This window comes from Malaclemys terrapin, chromosome 1 (genome assembly GCF_027887155.1).
Source record: "Malaclemys terrapin pileata isolate rMalTer1 chromosome 1, rMalTer1.hap1, whole genome shotgun sequence".
Lineage (NCBI taxonomy): Eukaryota > Metazoa > Chordata > Testudines > Emydidae > Malaclemys > Malaclemys terrapin.
Window position 1 is genome coordinate 153,425,856 of NC_071505.1, and position 22,853 is coordinate 153,448,708.

Here is a 22,853-nt window from a genome sequence, read left to right on the forward strand (position 1 = left end):
TACCAGGATGGGGCCCCTTTTTACCTCACTCACCCTTAAGAGGCCATCACTAATAACTTTGGGCTTCCCTCTCCCTCATGCTCATCCATCCTTCACAAATTAACCAAATAGGGAACAAAACTCATGACCAAGTTACTTCAGATAAGAGTAATCTCACCTATCCCCAAATTCATCAGCTGGCCCCCAATTCTCAGGAAGCATGCCCCCATTGTCATGTAAATTCATTCACAGGAGTTCGTTTTCAGGATACTGGGAGGAGATTGTTTTGCCATTTTGGACAAATGCAAATACAAGAAGTGTCCAGCTCTAGTGCCTGGGTGGAAAGTCATTGAACAATTAAATAGTAAGAAATCCTTAAAGAAAACTCTCCCCAAACAAGAGGCCAAGGAACAGAAGACTCAGACGAGGTCTTTACTACAGACCTAGATCAGTATAACTATGTTACTCAGGGGTGTGAAAAATCCACATCCCCTGAGTGACGTATTTATATTGACTTATCCCCATGTGTAGATAACACTATGTCAGTGGGAGAGCTTCTCCCGTCGACATAGCTACCGCCTCTTGGGAAGGTGGATTATCTATGCCGACAGGAGAAGCTCTCCTATTGGTGTAGTAGCATCTTCATTTAAGCTGCACCACTGTAGCGCTGTATGTGAAGACAAGCCCTTAGTGGCATACTATCAATCATTGACCACTGGTTCTTGGATGATCTGCAACAGTGAAGCAGGAAAGAATAAAATACCAGTGTCTAGCTAGGAAGAGACATTCTCTGACACAAGAAATTCTTACAAGCCTATGCCCTGGCCATAAAATATGCACAGAGGTTCTACTTATCCTACACCATAGAAGAAGCGTGAACCCTTTAGGGTCATGCATTCTTTTCTCAACATAGAATGCTTTCCTATAATACCACAGAGCACCTCATACTGCATGATACCATCAGGCCTACTTGATGGATAAGTGCATCCCCATCCAGGATGGTATCTCTAGAACCACTTGCCAAGCAGAGGCCTGGGAAAATAGGATCCCTCTCAGATATTATCTCACTCACATATGAGGAACACTACAGGAAATCCCCACCTATCTGACTGATCCTTACGCTCTCTGAGGTACAAGGTGAGTGAGGTAATATCTTTTATTGTACCAACTTCTGTCAGTAAAAGAGACAAGCTTTCAAGCTTACACAGAGCTCTTCTTACTCTATCTGGATAATGGAGGAGGGTCAAGAGCATCTGGTACTCCTACTATATTACTACTACTACTAGAGTAGTACAGAGACCCCAACGAGGGTCAAGACCTCATAGCGTTAGGTGCTGTACCAACATACAATAAAAGAGTCTCTGCTCCAAGGAGCTTACAATTTAAATACTTATAGAGGATGTCAATAACTTCTTGGGGGGAGGGACATCTGCCACATATTCAGTAGCCCCAATTACCACTAGGAGAAGAAACTATCAGTGCATGCAAACAATCTATGCAAACCCCCATCCAGTTCTACCCTCTTATTTCTATGCCAGCTAACCCAAAACTTGCCCCCACTCCACCTACTCAGTGGCTGCCACTATCTCAGACCCCCTTCCAGTCAGGTTTCAGGTCACCAGACAGTGTCCACTTATCACAGACTATCCCTGCAAAATTTGAAGCAGAAAGGAAAGGAGTATTTTGAGGATTTTAAGCAGGGAGGGAAGCAAATCCAGTCTCACTCTTAACTATGGAGAAGCTCTCGCCTATCTAATAGTTTCTAAAGTGCTAGAGATCTTTGCAACAAAATTATTATGCATTATTTGTATTACCATAGCACCTAGGAGCCCCAGTCATGGACCAAGACCCCATTATGCCAGAACAAACTGACAGTCCCTGCCCGAAAGAGCTTACAGGGTAAGTAAATGCAATATTAAAATGGGAGGAAATGGCATTATGGTATTGCTCTGGATAGTTAAACAGCTGCAGTGAACTCTTCCTATATGTTATGATTTTTGAAGTGCTTTAGTGCCCAATAATGAAAAAGACAAGCTATACAAATATAAGGCATGACAGAGGTGCAAAACACAGCTTACAACATTTCTGCAACAAATCCAATAATGAAACCGTAATAATTTCCCTCCCTCCCCGCCTCCTGCCCAGGTGAAGTCTGTCTCTTTTTTCTATAGTGTCCAGAGCATAATGCTTCCACACATACTTAGTCATCTTCCCTTCCCTGCTTCTCACTATCACTTATTTTTCATGGGAGCCTCCAAAAGCTAGACGGCTGATCCAAGAGTTTCAGTAGACTTACCATGCTGTGGCCACAGTCCCTTTTCCCATCTCTGACTGATACAGTCCTTGTCATGTTACCTAGGATCCCCTCGCCCCTTCCGGTGCGATTACACCAACTTCTTCAGTAAAGCAATGGCAGCATCGACATGTAGCAGACAACTGATCAGACTGACAGATAAACTCCTTGGGCCAAACCCAGACCATGTGCACACACTGACTTCAGCGGAGCTGCATTTGCTTATGCCACATGTGAATTTGCCTCCTGGTGAGCAGGGTCGGCTCCAGGGTTTTTGCCGCTCCAAGCGGTGCAAAAAAAAAAGAAAAAAGAAAAAAAGCAGCCGCAATCGCTATCTGCGGCGGCAATTCGGCAGGAGGTCCTTTGCTCCGAGGCGGAGTGAGGGACCGTCCGCTGAATTGCCGCCAAATAGCTGGACGTGCCGCCCCTCTCCGGAGGGGCCACCCCAAGCACCTGCTTGGCAAGCTGGTGCCTGGAGCCAGCCCTGCTGGTGAGTCATTTCCCTGCTTATGTTTAATTTTAGAGATGGGTCAAAAACCATAACCAAAGGCTTGGATTCAAATCCCAAGATTCAAATTGACACCCCCTCCACACACCTTTGAATCAAATCTGGAAGGGTCTTATCTTCATGTCTGGATGGGGCCAAAATCTCCTAAGAATAACCATTCACCAGAATTACCCTCTGCTTTCAATTCCAGGGAATAAAGGCAATCCCCCATCATCTACTGTACAATGGAACTAGCCTTTGCACGTCGGGATTGGTCTCTTGTCCCCAGGTCAAGCATGACTGGGAGCACTGTTGAGGGAGCATGTTTAGACCTGGCAGGAAACACCTTGGGTTGTTCTTGACTGACTCCTTCAGACTATTCAGGAGCACTGTTAACAGGAGCAGAAGGAACAAGCCACAATGAGTCTCTCTCAGCTCTGGCGACAGTAATTAGGGCATGGAGCCCTAACATGGGGAGTTCAGATAAAAAAATTGGGCAGTGAGAAAACCCAACGGTTTCTGATCACAATCCCTCAGCCCTCGGAGAGAAAGCACACACACACTCCTTGAGTATAACATCTTAACCGTGATCTGTCTCTAATCCAGTTCTCCCCGCTCCACAATCTTTTTCATCACAGATCCTGAGACAAGTTTTACTGGTAAATTGAGAGGAGTAGGGGAATCCGTGTGTGCACGCATGCGCACACACCTGTGTTGGGAGAGAGGTAAGTTATTTTCTCGATGCATAAGGGGGACCCAATTTTCCAAACATCTCCTTATATGACCTCACCTTACATCCCACCCCAGCAACTGAGTCAACATTTCCACTTTGTTTTGGTCCAGCTAGGTTGGTGTTTCAGCAATCTGTTTGGTACACTGAATGCAACCTGGGTTTGGAAAGTGGAAAAGTAGAAGGGCATACAGAATGGTGTTAAGGTAACTAAGAATGGCCATACTGGGTCAGACCAATGGCCCATCTACCCCAGTATCCTGTCTCTAACAATGGCTGTTGCCAGATGCTTCAGAGGGCATGAACAGAACAGACAATCATCAAGTGATCCATCCCATCATCCAGACCCAGTTTCTGGCAGTCAGAGGATTAGGGACAACCAGATCATGAGGTTAAGTATCAGAGGGGTAGCCGTGTTAGTCTGAATCTGTAAAAAGCAACAGAGGGTCCTGTAACTCAGGAACCAACCCATGCAACAAACCTCGATGCCAACTCTGCCCACATATCTACACCAGCAACACCATCACTGGACCTAACCAGATCAGCTACAACATCACCGGCTCATTCACCTGCACGTCCACCAATGTTATATATGCCATCATATGCCAGCAATGCCCCTTTGCTATGTACATTGGCCAAACTGGACAGTCACTACGCAAGAGGATAAATGGACACAAGTCAGATATCAGGAATGGCAATATACAAAAACCTGTAGGAGAACACTTCAACCTCCCTGGCCACACAATAGCAGATGTAAAGGTAGCCATCTTACAGCAAAAAAACTTCAGGACCAGACTCCAAAGAGAAACTGCTGAGCTCCAGTTCATTTGCAAATTTGACACCATCAGATCAGGATTAAATAAAGACTGTGAATGGCTATCCAACTACAGAAACAGTTTCTCCTCCCTTGGTGTTCACACCTCAACTGCTAGCAGAGCACCTCACCCTCCCTGATTGAACTAACCTCGTTATCTCCACACTGATATATACCTGCCTCTGGAGATTTCCATTACTTGCATCTGAAGAAGTGAGGTTCTTACCCACGAAAGCTTATGCTCCCAGTACTTCTGTTAGTCTCAAAGGTGCCACAGGACCCTCTGTTGCTTTTTACAGATCATGAGGTTGCATCCCTGGCCCTCCTCGCTAATAGCCATTGATGGGCCTATCCTCCTTGAACTTATCTACTTCTTTTTTTATCCCAGTTATACTTTTGGCCTTCACAGCATTCCCTGGCAACAAGTCCATAGGCTGACTGCTTTGGGTGAAGAAGTACTTACTTCCTTATGTATCAGGGGGTAGCCGTGTTAGTCTGTATCTACAAAAACAACAAAGAGTCTGGTGGCACCTTAAAGACTAACAGATTTATTTGGGCATAAGCTTTCGTGAGTAAAAACCTCACTTCTTACTTCCTTATGTTTGTTTTAAACCTACTGCCTATTAATTTCATTGGGTGACCCCTGGTTCTTGTGTTATGTGAAGAGGTAAAGAACACCTCCCTATTCACTTTCTCTTGACCATTCATGATTTTATTGATGTCTTTCATATCTCCTCTTAGTTGTCTCTTTTCTAAGCTGATCAGTTGCAGTCTTTTTAAAATCTCTCCTCATATGGAAGCTGTTCCATAACCCTCATAATTTTTGTTGCCCTTCTCTGTACTTTTTCCAACTCTAATATATCTTTTTTTGGCAATAGAGCAACCAGAACTGCATGCAGTATTCAAGGTATAGACTTATCATGGATTTATATGGCAGCTTTATAATATTTTCTGTCTTATTATCTATCCCTTTCTTAATGGTTCCTAACAGTCTGTTCGCTTTTTTGACTGCCGCTGCACATTGAGTGGATGTTTTCAGAGAACTATCCACAATGACTCCAAGATCCTTTGCTTGAGCAGTAACCGCTAATTTAGACCCCATCATTTTATATATATAGTTGGGATTATGTTTTTCAGTGTGCATTACTTTGCATTTATCAACATTGAATTTCATCTGCCATTCTGTTGCCCACTCACTCAGTTTTGTGAGGTCCCTTCATAACTCTTTCCCTCCCACCATAGGTCTAATTATCCCTTAGAGCACTTAGAATGATGAGTAGCCCTTTATCACTCCACTCCTCCCATGATGCACCTCAAACCACCATCTTCCTGACCCCTCCCTCACTTCCCTGCAACACAGAATATTCCTGTTCTGACTATATGGATACATGCAAGTGATGCTGCCCTCTACTGACTGAGTCCACAGCATAGCAAAGGGGCCCACGACTGGCAGCAGCGATAACCGTTTGCCTTTGGCTCATGTAGTAGAGGCTTGTGGTTTTGGAGCAGAAGGATCAGAAGCCTAGTCCCAGCCCCCCTACCCCAAGAGAGAATGGGAGTGATATTTATATAACAACTGTGCCTTATCCGCAGCACACAAATTAGTCACGCTAGTTCCCTTACTCTCTGGCAACTACTCTCCAGCTTGCAAGCCACCATACCTCAGCTATTCTCTCCTGTTAGCTGGTTCCCGTATATGGAACTGGTTCTTTCCCTTCCACTAGGCCGGACTTGCACTTTTCCTTTCACCTGCCCTTTCCCCAGGATCACAGCTGAGCTTCCTTCAACTTTCTTCAGGCTGACAGGCACTTTGACACTGCAGTGGTAGGCACCATAGACAACTTTACGGAAGCGTCTACATAGCAATCAGGCGGTGCGGGTGCAGCTCATGTAGACGTACCCAAGCTAGCTTCAATCAAACTAGCTGGCTAAAAATAGCAGTGTAGCTGTGGGCTGCCCAAGTAGAATCCCATCTGGCTCCAAAGATACATATGCGGTAGTTAGTCTATCCCACCACGGCTACACTGCCATTTTTAGTGAGCTAGCTCAGTCCAAGCTAGTGTAGGTATGCCTGCACCTTCTGAATTTAGCCTCACAACACCCCTTTTTCCTCTTTACCTCGCTAGCTAAAATAAAAGCCAAGTGTTCAGCTGTGACATCCACCTCAGAAAGTTAGTGTGGGCCAATGGCTAGAGCACTGGGCTGAGAGTCAGGAGATGTGGGTTCTACTCTACATTTTGACACTGACCTGCTGGGTGACTTTGAACCAGTCACTTCACTTGGTTTTCCCTCCCATCCTTTGCCTGTCTTCTTCATTTAGAATGCAAGCTCTTTGAAGCAGGACTCTCTCTCACTATGTGTATGTACAGCACCTAGCACAATGGGGCCCAGAACGTGGCTGATTCCTCTAGGTGCTACAGTAATACAAATAATAATTTAGGATTTAAAGTAAAAGGGGAGCAAGAGGCTCTTCTCAGGCTCTCACCTGGAGAGTCACATTAACAAACCTCCTCTTAACCCTTCTACTAGCCAACAGGTTATGCTCACATTTTTTTGGTCTGGTAAAATGTGGATGTGCTTGTTTGGTTAGTATTTTTTAAACGGTGGCTCTCTGAAATAGCTCTGGGGTTTGGGATATTGAAAGCAGTCCCAGCCTAAATGAATTGGTGGGCAGAGTGCAGGTGAGGTGGCCAAAGGTGCATAATAAATATGACTTACCACTTGGTTCTGCAATCTCAAACATGGTATGTGTATAAATGCCATTCTGTTTCCTCTCCAGCCATCCCCCACCCTTCCAGCAAGCAGCATAGCCTTCCTTAAATGCAGCTCAACTGCCAATTTAGGTGAGGCCAGCACGTTTTCATTACTACTCTCTGTTGTATACTTAAGGCTTGTACCTGCTCCTAATGAAATAACTGGGAGTTTTGACATTAATTTAAGTGGAAGTCAGAGCCAACACAATCTGTAGTATGTTGTTTAAGTGCAATTTATTGTCTATAGAGGTCTTCTGGCCTCTGTTTGGCATGGACATGAGTAGTCCCCAGTACTACAAGATAAGGTAGAAAGGGAAAAGGGATGTTGTGAGGCTAAATTCATTAGTTAGTAAAGCACAGTATGATCCTTAGAAATGCAAGACATCATAGCTCAATGTTTGTGAGGAACTTAGTTATTAGGGTGATGTGGGCTACATAAGTACACACAGATGGCCAAGATTGCTTTCTTTCATCTGGGCTTGTTGAGAAGGGTGCAACCTTTCTTCTCAGAGGTTGTCTTTACCACAGAAATCCAGGCCTTTGCCCTCTCAAGATTAGACTAATGCGACACTCTCTACTTGGAACAACACCATGGGATCACGCAGATTGGCAAACCCTATGTAGTAAGCCAGGCCTCGAACAGAGATCACATCACATTGATGCTTCATAGTCCATTTCCAAGTAGGGCTTAAGGTGGTGGTTTGGAGCTAGACGGTTAGAACCTTAACAGGGTGGAAACCCAGCTACCAGAGAGACCACCCTGCTCCCCGGGTGACGCCACCACACAGGATCAGTGAGGGCACTCAAGAAAACAAGACCCTGATTTTAAAAGGAAGGGGAGTTGGTTGGATTTTGAAAAGCACCTTAGTGACTTAGGAGCACATGGCCCACTGACTTTCAACAGGCCTTGCCTTAAATCACTTCGGTGCTTCGGAAAATCCCACCCAGAGCAATTTCCAAGAGAATGCTTCAGCTTTGGATCTCAGTCCCACCCTCTTGGCCTGACACAGCTCAGACTTGTTGACCTAACAGCTTTCCTTTAACTCCTGTGCCAGTTGTCTGGGGCCCTGGGGCCCAAAGGAAGTGCTTGCTGGCGACGGCAGGCTCAGAGAGCAGCTGGCCAAAATGTGCCCATACCACCCACAGCCATGCAGCCATGCCATGCACTGATTGAGTGCCATCCTCCCACCCCAGAGCTGAGTGCCTTTGATTGGAAGGGGTGGAGTGAAGAGAAACCTCTATGCATTATCTATAGTTTGGAGCTCTCCGGGATGAAAGGCCCCAGATTAATGTAAAAATATTAGTCATCATTCAAAATACTACTGGCTTCCAAATAACTGTCCATTTGTTTGCGAGAGAAAACCCTTGCTGCATGGAGTATTGCCAGTGTGCTCTCTGGGGAGAAGGCCTCTAAATGGACTTAATCTAGGCTTTAGATTTTAAACAGGAACAGCTCAGACTGTTCTCAGACATTTTCTCTGGCAACTGGACTCCTAGTGGATGTGATGATCTCTCTCTTGCCTCCTCTTTCTCCACTTTCAAAGTGTGGCATCAAAGGGCTTCTTTGAAGATAAGGCCAAATTTTCAATTTGGGGCGGGGCGGGTCTTCATAAAACAAGAAGTGGAGGGATGGAGAATGGAGAGGTGGGAAAAGGCGTGAGTCATTTTGCTTGTGGAGATGCACGCTGCCTGGAACATAAGATGGCAGTGGTCTCTCTGCACCACCACCGGCTGGAGCCATAAATCTGTCGCAGTGCTGCTACCGACACTAGACTCCCTGATGGTCACACTCAGCTAACAGGTCTTCTATAGCAGGTCACCAGCTTGTTCTCCAAATCTCAAAGCACTGCACAGAGCCCCCAGAAAGCTTCCCATCCATCCAGTACAAGCCTTTCACCACACTGCCATGCTTGAAGAGGCATGCTACATTTCCATCCTAAACCAATCCCGGTTCCTATCTATTGCCTCCAGAATCACAGCACCTCACAATCTTTACTGAATTTATCCTCACCATGCCCCTGTGAGGTGAGCAAGTCCATTCTTACAGATGGGGAACTGAGGCACAGAGAGGCTAACTGACTTGCCCAAGGCACACCGAATGTCTGGTAGAACAGGGGATTAAACGTGGGTCTCCCCCGGGCCATCCTTCATCTCAGCGCTCCTCAGTGCAGGGCAGGTGGGCAGTATCTATGTTGTTTTGAATCAGCTTTAGACCCTGTCTCCATTAAGGAAATAAGCATCAAGGTAGCTACATCAGTGTGGACCCATAATTAGACACACTGGAGCAGCGAAAAGCAGGGGCTATGCTGGTGCAGTTTATTTTAGTGCCTCACTGGATTAAGCTGTATCAGGGTAAGCCCCGCTTCGGGCCAGTGCAACGCATCTAGGTCAGGGGGTCATACCAGTGTGACTACATTGCTGGAGTTACACCTGCATAAATTTACTTAATGTAGACGGGGCCTTGTTTACCATTACGCAATGGCTCAGAGGGCTCTATCTAACCTGCCAGCTTGGCCTGCCAGCTTTCAGATGGCACCAACCCTCCATTGCGGAAAGCCTCTAATTTCAGGCAATTTGAAGTGGTTTGGAGAAAATAAAAATAACCTAAAGGCTTCTGGTCTGATGTTAGAAAGTTAATGCTAGAGTTCTTAAAGGAATAGCCCTCTCACTCCCCAACATTTGTATCATTATAGCGACAGGGGACTGTCCTGACACACAGGCCCGTGCCTAAAATCAGTTTAGAATCCAATAAATATATTTCAGTGCCCGGCAAAAGGATACACACACACGCCAAGACCCTGACTCTACTGATCCCTTTGCTGGATGGGACCTTTGGTTGCCAAAATGGAATTTCCACCAGTGAGGTTTGGTTGACAGACTTACTGGCTGTTATAGGCAAATAGCTGAACTCCTGGAGGGGAGACGGACTAAGTGGGATGAAATTGATTTACTTTCAATCCCTGACTGAACTTTTACAACAGTCTGCGTATACCCACTGCAGCCCATATTGCCTTGACTCCGCTGTATCCTCCTAGTGCCTGACTTCTGTGAGGTTTGGATTAGGCCCAAGAAGCCTGTGGTCGCTACACAACGACCAGGCACAATCACAATCCTCACGTCTGAGAGGAGCTCAGGGACTGCTCTCCCCCCACATCCCACCAGCTGAAAGCTGCTCTGAACCAGTTGAGGAGAGAGCAGGGTCCAGGTCTGTCTCCTTCTTGGCACTGGCACTCTGCGTAATAACGGGGTGCAGTATTTATGTAGCTCCCACAATCTGAAACAAGATCCCTTAGTTCCCGCTGTGGGCAAGCAGCTCTGCACCACCTCTTACTCAGGACTCTTATAGGCTATTATAGTAGTACCTAGGAGCGCCAGACACAAGCCAGGACCCCACTGTTCTAGGTGTGGTACAAACTCAGGACAGACAGTTCGTCCCCCAAAGAGCTTACAAATGTGATTGTCAAGCACAACTGAACCTTTAAACTGCATATGGACACCACCTCTTTTACGGGAAAAATAACTATTTGCACTGTCAATGATCTGAATAAAAATAAAATTAAGAAATCAATCAAACATGATCCAACCCGTTCTCCAAAACGCCATCTGACACTCACTTTATTTTGAGGGGTGGTGTTTAAAAATAAACTTGGCTACCTTTGTCATTGTTAAAATTGTTTACATTTTTGTACTTCTTTGCTTCCTGAGTTAGTATCTAAGACCCTCTGAAGAGGGGTGTGTCATTTCTTAGTTATCTGTAGGGCCCTGCACACCCGTGGCATTTATAGAAGTAGGCAAGAACTGAAAAGCCTTTAAACACAAATATTCATCTTTGGGCTTGTCTACATGGCGAGTTTCACACCCTGGCTTGCCACACAATATCACAGCACCCCAGATTCCCACACAGTAACTCGCTGCATGGATCCTGCTATATATAGCTCAGTGAAAGTCCCCCAGCCCATTCTTACAGATCCAGAAGGCCTGAACAGCCACCGAAATCTCAGAATGTTTATCCAAACCTTATATGAGCCTAGTGAAGTCAACAGCGATCTTGCCATCGACTTCACTGGGACCGGGATTGGGTCATTTTATATCCATCTGCCATTGTATCCTGCCAAAACCCCATAGTGAATGCAGAATGAAGGTTGCCTACTGCCACTTCCTTTGCTTCCGGAACATGGTGGGCGACTAACCGTCAATCTCTTGAGAGCTAGGAAATGCAAGGGTAAGTTAATGTCTTCCACACTGCACTCCTACCCACCTTAAACTCTGCCTCTGTGGAGGTGGCAGTAGGCACTGTGAGTACAGAAGAGCTGTGTGTGCTCAACACAGCTCCACCTCACCATTCCTAATCAAACAGTTTCACAATGTCAAGAAGCATTGGTGTGGGGGGTATTTGCAGGTGATCAGCATGGCTCTGACCATCATCTCCCCGCCTAAGGATGTTGAGAGGCAAAGAGATTAGGAGAATGCTTCACCCCATCCTAATGAGCCTTGGCACCTGGGCCATCCCTAGAGGTGCGGGGCCCGAGGTGGAAGTGACGGATTCGTCTTTTACGGGACCAACAACGCCGGCCAATCGCATCGGTCCACGGGGGCCCCAAAGCATGGGGCCTGGAACAGTCCAAGGGACAGCTCTGCTTGGCACCTTCCCAGTGTCCACCAGAACTCCACACCTGCATTGCCAGTCATATGCTGCTGGGAACCCACACTGACCCCTGTGCTGCACTGTCACTCTGATGAATACTAGCGACGCGTTTGCTGCATCATTGTGGCCACAAGACTCACCAGGGTAACTGAAGAGGACATCCCAACTGGAAACCTTAGGACAGGAACAAACAGGTGTTAAGCACCTGCAAAGTCTTTAGGGGTTTGTTCTGACTAAGAGAAACAGTTGCCTTTATATCCATGCCTTTATATGCATCCGAAGAAGTGGGCTGTAGTCCACGAAAGCTTATGCTCTAATAAATTTGTTAGTCTCTAAGATGCCACAAGTACTCCTGTTCTTCTAGTTGCCTTTAAGTCAGGCTTCATTATAACTAGACTTGGCAGAAGCTGAATTTTATTTCTTTACAATTTTGACAGATGACATTGATGTTTATTTTTATGCATTTTTTTCTATTTTTATCTGTTTAAAAGTTCTCAGTTGTGGGAATGGGGGGGGGAGGGGAGGGAAGAGTCAGATAATTATTTAACAATAGCGGACGTTGAGATTCATAGTTAAAGCTTTAAACTTGTTAAAACACCCCATGTCAAAATACAAAGTCAATATCCTTAAATCAAATTCGAACAAGTTCTCAAGCCGCATTTTTGTTACTTTGCTGATCTGTACATTTCAATCATCGTCGTCGTCAAAGTGTTTTCGGCAGTTTTGGCATGCATAGGGAAATCGACATTCACAGATAAAAATCTGATCCTTCTGAGCCTATTTACTACCATACCAAACTGCTGCATCTTCAGAACTGCGATTCCACAAGCAATGGGCTGACTCAGCACTATAATCATCAAAGCACAATGGCTGGTTACTGCAACACGCACATGCAATAGGATTTCCAACTAATGTTTCTGAAGGAGCTTTAAAGCTGAACAGGCTCCACCCAGGAGGCGGATCACCTGAGCCAAAAGATCAGCAATCCCCTGACCATAACGCACCAACTACAAGCCAGCAAAATCAGGCATTTAACATCATGGATCTGACAAATGACCTCAACAAAGTCTACCTTGCAAACCTCCACTAGAAGATGTCTGAGGTGATATTTTCAAAACCACTCAGAGTTGACCTAACTCTTCTCTCACTCAAATCAAAATTCCCACTGACTCTCATGGGAGCAGCGTAGGGTGACCAGACAGCAAATGTGAAAAATCGGGACGGGGGTGGGGGAGGTAATAGGAGCCTATATAAGAAAGACCCAAAAATCAGGACTGTCCCTATAAAATCGGGACATCTGGTCACCCTAGAGCAGAGCAAGGCCAACCATGAACCCTTATTGTCTGCGGTAGTTCCAATGTCTTGGGGCTATCTGTTACACCAGCCTAAATCCAGAGACATTCCTCGGCCTTCAGCTGCTCAGCTATGCATTACAATCTGGCCATCAGCGTGCAATGACGGGAGGGTGGCTTTAAACATATGCTTTAGCTGCTTTGCCTTTTTCCTTTGGCCCCAGGGTTAAATTGAATGTTTTGTTATTAGTCACCTTGAAGTCACCCTAGAGGTTCATGTGCCTTGCTTATGGTTGTAGTCAGGAAACTAGCTCACCCTTTTCAACACAACTCCTCCTCTGGGGTGAGATTTTGCACTATACCTCTTAGCGGTGCAGCGCAACATTCATTGTGGAGAGGAGGCTAAGGTGGCTACCTCCCATTCCTCGGCCCCCACTGTAATCTGGACAAACCTGAAGGCCTAAATTACAGCACCCTATCCTTGCTGCCTATGGCCGTCCCAAAACATGCCTTGGTTCCCCGGTACACATGCACCTTAAGGCTTGCCCGGGGACCTCAGAAAGCACTCTGCGGCTGTCTTCCTCAGATCCTGTGACAAGGGAATCCTTTTAGATCCCCTTTATGCTGCTTCAGCTCTTTTACCCACCATATAGGGGGCAGAACTGGGGTGAGGATATCACCATATGCATCCAACGTCTAGCCTCGCTTTACCAAGAGAAACAAGGGTTTATATTTGTTGGCCCTGACGTGTCAATATTATTAATCATATTTGCAATTCTATAGTGCTTTCCATTCGTGAGTTAGGTCAGTATTAGACCAAATTTTAATAATGGGGAAATTGAGGCAAAGAGGGAGGAAGGATCTTACCTCAAAAAAATCACACCGGAAGTCTGTATCAGCCAGGAATAGAACCCAAGTCTCCTGACTCCCAGCCCTGCGCTTTAACCTGAAGATTATCCTTCAGCCCCTGTTTCTATTCCGCCCTAAGACAGCCACACCAGTCTGAGCGGGAATCTCTTCTGTGAGCACATAATCCAACTGTCAGCCTTCCTCACTCCTCAGGGTGTGAGATGCAGGAAGAACCCAGGTGGCACTGACAGTTAGAAAAGTAAAGTCATCTGTTGACTTGGAAACCAAGCACATTTGATCCAGTACAAGGAGTTTTTCTGACTGCTGTCACACTGACCTCACACCCTCTTAGGCCGGGAAAGAGCTTTTTTAATTTGCACCATTCTCTGCAGTGGGCTCAGAGGATTTCATGGGTTTACAACCTTAGCTGCAGCTTTCCTTGTTTTGGGGGACTTAAGTTAGATCCTTAAGGCTGAATTCTGCCACTCTCAGTAACCCAGGTGAATGGGAGTTGCACCCCTGGATCTGAGCTCCATGGTCAATATAGTTAAGCTTGCAGGGTTTGGGGGGGTGTGTGCAAGGAATTTCAGGAGGCATGGGGAGTTGGGCAATTATTCAGCTGTTCTTTGGCCAAACAAACCCCAAAAGGAAAAGGACTGACACCCAAGGGGCTAGAAATACCTCGTGAATACTTAAGTGTCCCATTTAGCAAGGTGAAACCAAACAGTCCACGTGCTGTACTGTGTCAGATGGATGACCCAGTGCATCACAGTAACAAACAGATGAGGAAAAGCGGTGCTTTCCAATCCCTAAGGAAGTAGAGAGTGACCATGAGAATTCACATCCTAGAATGTAGCAGCCACAGCCACCTGTAATGTATCCTCTTTACCCCTAGTGCAGAAGAGAGGGCAGGGTGTGGATGCTGCCACCTTTACAGTTTTCACTGAGATCTCTCTCAAAAGAGGAGTTATTTTTGAAAGGGTGAAATGAATTTGGTCCTCAATTTTGTACATCAGCCTTTTGCGCTTCCTTCATGTGAACATGCCCTATTTTTCCTATGTAGAACTCATCAGCAAGGAGGGGAGCACTAGGTCTGATCTCAGCCCTAACAGAAAACACCCACTGGGAATTTAGCCTGCTTTAGACCTGGAGGATTAGACCTTTTGATTGTGAGGGAAGCAAAACTCCACTGATTTCTTGCCACAGATAAATCCATCCATTCTATGGGAAAATCATAACTCTCCCTAAATTATATCTTCCCCAACAGAGTCCATGGTGCTTCCTATTAGCAAGGGGAGCTATTTACATTCAGTTATTTAGGTCATTTAAAAAACAAAACACCCATCATTTGCAACCCTCACAGTGTTTCTTCTGAAACCTTTCCCAGAGCCGTAAGCCTCAATATCCAACCCACCAAAAAGGTGTCTTGCGTGTTCATATGTGTGTGTGCGTGCATGTGCAAAGCCAACACTTTTCTCTCTTCCAAATGCAGGCAGACTGAGAAAGCACACTCCCAAAAGGATAGGAAAACCAAAATAAAACCCTACTTGCAAACAAATGAAAAACAAAAAAACCCACCACCAACACAAAACCCCCTCATATTCCTTTAATCGTTTTCCACAATGAAGTTTTTTTAAACCATGGGAAATGAAGCTTGACAGTTAGGCTGCAGATGGACACATCAAAACGACATTGCCCAGTGCTGCTTGGTAGCTTGCAGAAATTAAGAGAATTGGTCACCAAGTAAATCAAACAATTTAAGACATGCAAGAAATTGTATGTGAACACAGACCAGTCTGTATATATAGAATCACACTCTCCTGTTCACATAAACCAGAATATGCATGGAGGCAATAGAGTTTTATTAAAAAACAAAACAAAAAAACACCAACTTGACTAGATCCTGAAATACCTCTTCTACAACTTCACTGAAATATACTTGGGGAACTGTGGCCCCTCTACAGGCATACGTTTTAGTCAAAAATAAAATATTTGTGTTAAATCAGTTTGCCCTTTGGGGGTATCAAGAAAGGCGCTTGCTTAGTCTATTATTATTATTTTTTATTATTAGCAAATTCTTCAAAACTCTTATTAAAAGAGTAATTTGAATGCAGCTGTAAATCCTGAACCCTTCCCTTCCCTAAATAATCGATGCATTTTCTACTTAAAGACGATGTTACAAGGACCTGCCAAAGTTACAGTCCAAACACTAAGCTACACACGCATAACATCCTCTCAAGTCCCACATCATAGCAGAAAGCGATTTCCCCCAACTCTCCTTTAACATCCCCCCCCAATCCATTTCATAGATCACCTTCGCATAAGGACTAAAATATACAATTGCACAAGAAAATGCAGGCAGTGAACAAACATTTTACTCACAGAAAACCCACCCACGCTTCTCTCTGCAACAGGAACCCCTCCACATAATCACAAGCCAAGATGCCTTTGCATTACTTGTCTTTTCTGCAAACTCCCATCATTTTTTTAAAATAAATCCACTATTCTTTACGAAAGATGGGGAGGAGAGAGTAAAGAAATCGGTTTCTTAAATCGTCTTTCCACCCCCGTATCTTGTTGGTTGGGGAAGGGAGCCGAGTTGATCTTTGGGGAAGTTTTGGGCATTGGAGCTGCAGTACCCACACAGTGCGTGCAGGGCCCTCCATTAATGCCGAGAAACAGACAGAGTGAAATAAACAAGCCCCCAAATCCCACCTGCCCGGTCAAAAACAAAACTTACCATGGAAGGGGGGCGAGGGAATCGCTGGGGAAACGGTTCTTCTCTTGCTATTTTTATTGCATTAAAAAACACAAACCACAGAGATTTCCCCTAAAAACATCCAGCAAACAACCTTCCCAAACTCCAACACAAAGATTTGCGGCTCTTACACGTAGGAGCTTAAGGAAAGAAAAAACCACAACCCACCAGAACGTCTCTCTCTCACTCGCTCGCTCCAAAGCAAACTTTTTTTAACCTCCCCACCCCACCCCCAGCTGTTTCACTCACCGGAGATCTCTGATGGAGCAGGAAGGAGAAACACAAAGATACACAAAATGAGAAGCAACAAAGAGGCTAATGTCCAGGGGCTGGGAAGTTCCAGGCCGGATCTGGAACTCAGCAAAAGAGTCAGGGGGTTTTGATTTTGTGACTTACTTTCTTTTCGTGCTGGTTGATTTTAGGGATAATTTTAGGGGCGGAGGGATTCTGCAGGGCTCAGGGGAGGAGGAGGAGAAGGAAGCTGTTGCAAGAGGAAGAAAGAGACATTGGAATCAGGGCAGCCACATGGAAGAAGGTTTTTTGGATGACTGAACTCCCAAACAATTCCCTTCTTTTGCTACCAGTCCTGCGGCGCTTCTGGAGCCTCCCATTCCCCCCTCCCCCTTAGTAGGAGGAGGGAAAGGAGGAGGAGCAAGACGTGAGGGGGGGGAAATAACTCCCCAAAGGAAGGTAACAAACAATAGTCTCCCCAAATACTAATAATGGGCATCAGATGGATTCTCTCTGTCCCATCTCCCAGCAATTGGGGTGAGTTTAAAGAATCACACACACACAAAGCAGCAGTCCTGGTGCTCTCCTCCCCCCTCTGTCCACAGAGAAGCGGAAGCTGGGAAAGTTGAGCTGAAAAGTTTGGCAAAAGAAGGAGGGTCCCTCCACCACCCCTTGTCTTGTGGACTTGGTATGTGGCGGTCCTTAGTGACCCCCTATTCATCATGGGGGGGGGCAGTTAGAGGCTGGAGCTGCTGCAGCAATGTGACTTTTTCTTTACACACAACACTGAACCTTTAGGCAGGAAAGTAGGTCTCTCTTGGAACTTACAGCCTTGCTGATGGAAAAATTGTGTGTGTGTGTAACCAACCAGGGGCCCTATTTTTCTTTATTATTCACTGCTCCATACTGCACATGCAATAGTATTGTATCATATACTGTATGATGGCTAGGCTGAAGGGAAGTTGGGGAAAGTATGTCTCATTACAAAACTAAGATATATCAGCTGTAAAGGATAGATGTTTAATTGTCTTCCCCTGTCCCAGCCTTTTGGATTTTGCTCACTTTTGTAAGCCCCTCACTTGCAAACACTTAAGCATGTGCATAACTTTACTCATGTGTACAGTCCCGTCTAAGTCAAGAGGACTGCTGGTGAAAAGGGTTTAACTACACTTACTGTTGCAATCAATACAGCGAATGTCCATTTAGCAAGTCTGGTGAAGACACGCTAAATCGATGGGAGAGCACTTGCCCATTGATTTGTGTACTCCATCTCCGGGCTTGTCTACATTACTGGCCGATGGGCAGTGATCGAGCCAGCGGGGGTCGATTTATCATGTCTAGTATAGACACAATAAATCGACCACCGATCTCTCTAGTGTCGACTCTGGTACCCCACCTCAACGAGAAGCGCAAGGGGAATCGATGGGAGACAGTTTCCCGTCAACTCAACGCAGTGTTGCCACCACAGTAAGGGATCTAACTATGTCTACTTCAGTTATGTTATTCACGTAACTGAAGCTGCGTAAGTAAGATCGATTTACCACAGTAGTGTAGACTGTCACACACGTGCTTCAGTGTTCGCAAGCTTGGGCTTTAAATCTTTAAATTGTCAGATCTTTGGACCTGACCGTATCTCCCCCATGTTTGGGCAGCAGCTAGCACAACAGATCTCCTGCTGTCATTGAGGCCTCTGGGTGTTCTTTTCACCATGGGCCCAATCCTGCTCCCACTGACGTTACAATTCCCATTGCCTTAGGGCTGGTCTACATTGCGGGAGGAGACTGATCTAAGTTACGCAGCTTCAGCTACGTGAATAATGTAGCTGAAGTCGATGTGCTTAGAACTACTTACCGTGGTGGCAACTGCACTGTGTTGACGGAAAAGCATCTCCCATCAATTCCCCTTGCGCGTCTGGTTGAGATGGAGTACCGGAGTCGACGCTGGACTAGACACGATAAATCGACTCCTGCTGGATCAGTTGATCTGGATGGTAGTGTAGACATGCCCTTAGAAACAGGGCCGGCTCTAGGATTTTTGCCGCCCCAAGCAGAAACAATTTTGGCCGCCTCCCCTCCTCCCCCCCGTTTTTTTCTTACCTCACACACGGCCCTGCCTCAGCTCCGCCCCTTCCCCAAATCCCCAGCCCTGCCTCCTCCCCCCAAGCTCTCAAGCCTAGGAGGGAGGGGGAGAAGCGGCGCACGCGCCGCGGCCACTCAGAGTCTCCCCCTCCCTCCCAGGCTCTCAAACCTGGGAGGGAGGGTGAGCAGCGGCGCGCGAATCAGCTGTTTTGCGCGCCGCAGTGGCTCGGGATCTCCCCCTCCCTCCCAGGTTTGAGAGCCTGGGAGGGAGGGGGAGCAACGGCGCGCGAATCAGCTGTTTCGTGCGCCGTGGCACGCGAGCGGCAGCAGCGGAGGTGAGCTAGGGCGGCGGGGCACGTTTTTAGGGGCGGCATTCTGGCGCCAGCCATGCCGCCCCTAAAAATGTGCCGTCCCAAGCACCAGCTTGTTTTGCTGGTGCCTAGAGTCGGCCCTGCTTAGAAAGGTGCAGGATCAGCCCCCAAATGCATCATAATGAAAGAGATATGTAACTGCCAAGTGCTTGGTGGTACAATGAGCAAGGCAGTCTACTTTGGAGCTGAGCACCCACAAATCCCATTGATTTCAGGGAGAGTTGTGGGTGCTTAGCACCTACTGGGCTCAGAGAGAGCCATCGTTCCCTGAGAGCAACGTGGCCAGAACAGAACGTGGGACATCGCAAGCAAGTGCTGATAAAACCTTGATACTACATCACTGCTTCATGAATTCTGCATGTGCTACAGATTTAGCAGAAAAGTCACTTTAGAGAGCTTTTAAAACATTTTACTGGGATTATTTTTCATATCCCTCAGCCTATAAAACCAGACTCCAGTGATTATCATGACTGGACCTTGGAGAGAGAGAGAAATAATAACAAAATGAGCTACTAATAAACATGAATAGAATCCTTATGGAAAAATCCAGTAGATTTTAATAGGGATGAAACCTATATGGGGTCTGTAGAAATTACTTTTTCTATAGAATTAAATAGAGAGGATGTCTTTTCTATAGGTATCAGAGGGGTAGCCATGTTAGTCTGAATCTTAAAAAGCAACAGAGGGTCCTGTGGCACCTTTAAGACTAACAGAAGTATTGGGAGCATAAGCTTTCGTGGGTAAGAACCTCACTTCTTCAGATGCAAGTGAAGAAATGAGGTTCTTACCCACGAAAGCGTATGTTCCCAATACTTCTGTTAGTCTTAAAGGTGCCACAGGACCCTCTGTTGCTTTTCTCTATAGGTGTTTTTTTAACCATGCTAAGGGACCTCTAGCAGGGACATAAATCTCTATGAAACTCTCTGGGTGGTTCAAAGATTCTAGAGGAAAATTGACATTTTCTATTAAAATCTATAGGACTGTCCCATAAGGGAATACGTAATATATCCAAAACATCATGGCCCACCCTTTTCTGCAGCTTCAATATCTTAGTGTGACTTCTTTCCCACTATTCCGTCTATAAATTGCACCAGTAAAGAGCCAGGCCAAACCTTTATATTAAATACACTTCTACACGTAACATTAGCACATTTAGCTGCTGTCCTTCAGGGCCCTCAGGAAAATTAGATCCCACACACTGGCTCTGATGTGGCTCACTCCCTTCCTCTCTGCGTGCCTCAGTTTCCCCAGCTGTAAAACAAGGATACCACTGTGAGGCAGATGCCTTATCTGTCTGACACGGGTAATTAATGTCTGTAAGGAGCTTTGAAGCATTCTGTCTGGCCAGCATTACCCAGGTAGTGGTTCCTCTAAGTGAAGGTCCCCCTTTCCACCGATGTAGCACCATTAATGAGGCTGGGCAGTGGACAGAGGATTTACCCTCGGATGCATTGAAGTATCCCAAAGGAGAGAGGGCAGGAGAAAATGTACACTAAAAGGGGAATGGGATGAAGGGGAGCAAAAGAAAGAAGAATGAGAAAGAGGAGTGACGGGGAAAGAAATGAAACCTTGTGAAAAATTCAGGGAAAATAAGAGCAGCCCAAGCAAATACAAGGCAAGAGAGAAAAGACCGCAGACCTCTGTGCAGAGAGAACAGAATGTATGGCATGGCCAGGGAACGAGGGGGTGGAGCAGGGGAATGCTGGCAATGCCATCAGTTAGCCAAGTCTCTTTCCCTCAGCAGCAGGGTCCGGCAAGGCTCCATTCCTATGTTCAGTCCCTTTTATTGGAGTCTGGGGTTACACCTCCAACCACCCCCCTTTCTTCTGAGCCTTCCTACCCCCAGCAGATCCCTCTTCAAGGAGCTGGCCAGGGATTTGGAGGAATTTGCCCCTGAAGAAGCTTTGGGATATAAATAATCAGATTTCCCCTGCCACTCAACAGGCAGAAAACCCTGATGATAGAGGCAGCAGACAGATCTCCCTCATCAAATGATGTCATCACTGGAGACCAGAAGGAATCCCCTTAGCCCTGGGATTGTGATCTTCTCTAGATCCACCATGGTGCATTGCTGTTGTCTAGTCTTCACCAAGACCCACCTTGCCTGACTTGGCAGGGTAAGGGGACCGCAGACGTTTATCAAAACGGCATGACTTTTCAGGACAAATGATGTGTATCTCTAGCCCTATATCATAAGTCACCCAGCCAAATAAAATAGTAAAAAAACAGCCCCTGCAAGCTGAAATTAATACTCACGCCCCAAATACAGCAGTATATATACAATAATTCACATATCCAGTCACCCAGTGGGAATTAAAACCATTGGAACAACTCACCTAGTGTTGTGATAGATTCCATCACTTGAAGTCTTTAAATCAAGACTGGATGTATTTCTGAAATATTTGCTGTAGCATACCCAGAAGACTCCTTCCAGGCTTGATATAGGGCAGTGGTTTTCAACCCGTGGTCCGCAAACCTTGGGGGTCCGCAGACTATGTCTAAGGGGTCAATAAAAGGTTGTCGTTACCATCGATCAGTGGTTTTCAATCTGTGGTCCGCAGATCCCTGGGGGTCCATAAACTATGTCTAAGATTCCCAAAGGGGTCTGCACCTCCATTTGAAATTTGTAGGGGTCTTCAAATGAAAAAAAGGGTGAGAACCACTGAGATAGGGGAATGACAGGGTGAAATTCTACAGCCTGCGTTATGCAGGAAGTCAGACTAGATGATCTAACGGTGGACTTTAAAAATCTCTATGAAGTGCTTCAATCACCCCACTCAGCAGAGGTGCAGGAGAAGAATCGAGCCATGCATGGTGCCCCACAGGCCAACAGATTTGTGCTCTGTTGGATTAAATGAAAGGCTTGAGCACACTTTTGAATATCCCTCTGTTTTGCAACAGGGCTTGTTAGCTTGAGCCCTTCTGCAGGCCAGGACTGCATGAGGACCTCAGGGGAGAGAAGAGGGGCAGTCTTCTCAGGTAGGATGGTCCCCCCCAAGCCACTGAGGTCAAAACCATTTTAAACTACATCTGGAAATCATCATTCAGTGCAGAGCTCAATGTCTGTGCAATGTGCTTTCTACAGTTAGCACTGCTTAACAATCAGCCAGCCACATTCTGCACTAACTTAGGCATCCAAGTGCTCTTATGCAAGAGCACATGGCCTTTGCAGCACATCAGACCAAAGTTATGCAAGATGGACTCCAGAATTATGAAGCAATGTGTTCCTCCCACATGCCTTCTTCACCTCACTGCCCCCACATCCAGGCCAATCAGCAGGGCCGGCTCCAGCATTTTTGCCACCCCAAGCACTTGGCGGCAGCTCAACTGCTGCCGCTTTATTCTTCGGCAATTCAGCGGCGTGTCCTTCCCTCCGAGAGGGACTGAGGGACCTGCCGCCGAATTGCCGCCGAAGAGCCGACGTGCCGCCCCTTTCCCTTGGCCACCCCAAGCACCTGCTTGGTGCGCTGGTGCCTGGAGCCAGCCCTGCCAATCAGTACACCTTCATGCATTATTTATATAATTTGATATTCAATTCCATTGGTATTACTTTGCTCCCAAATGTGTAGTGTG

General features: G+C 46.2%; 1 protein-coding gene across 7 annotated transcripts in view; it reads right to left on the minus strand.

The window, feature by feature from the left end:
• BOC (BOC cell adhesion associated, oncogene regulated) overlaps positions 1-17,164 on the minus strand; it is an 87,530-nt gene extending 70,366 nt beyond the window's left edge. For 5 of the 7 annotated variants that reach the window (XM_054044058.1, XM_054044037.1, XM_054044047.1 and 2 more), the window contains exon 1: positions 16,997-17,164. The gene's annotated coding sequence lies outside the window, so the exon portion shown is untranslated. Of the gene's footprint in view, positions 1-16,582; positions 16,704-16,849 lie in introns of those variants that run through there. The other 2 variants (XM_054044020.1, XM_054044029.1) reach the window with 2 other exon arrangements.
• Positions 17,165-22,853: the final 5,689 nt, after the last annotated feature.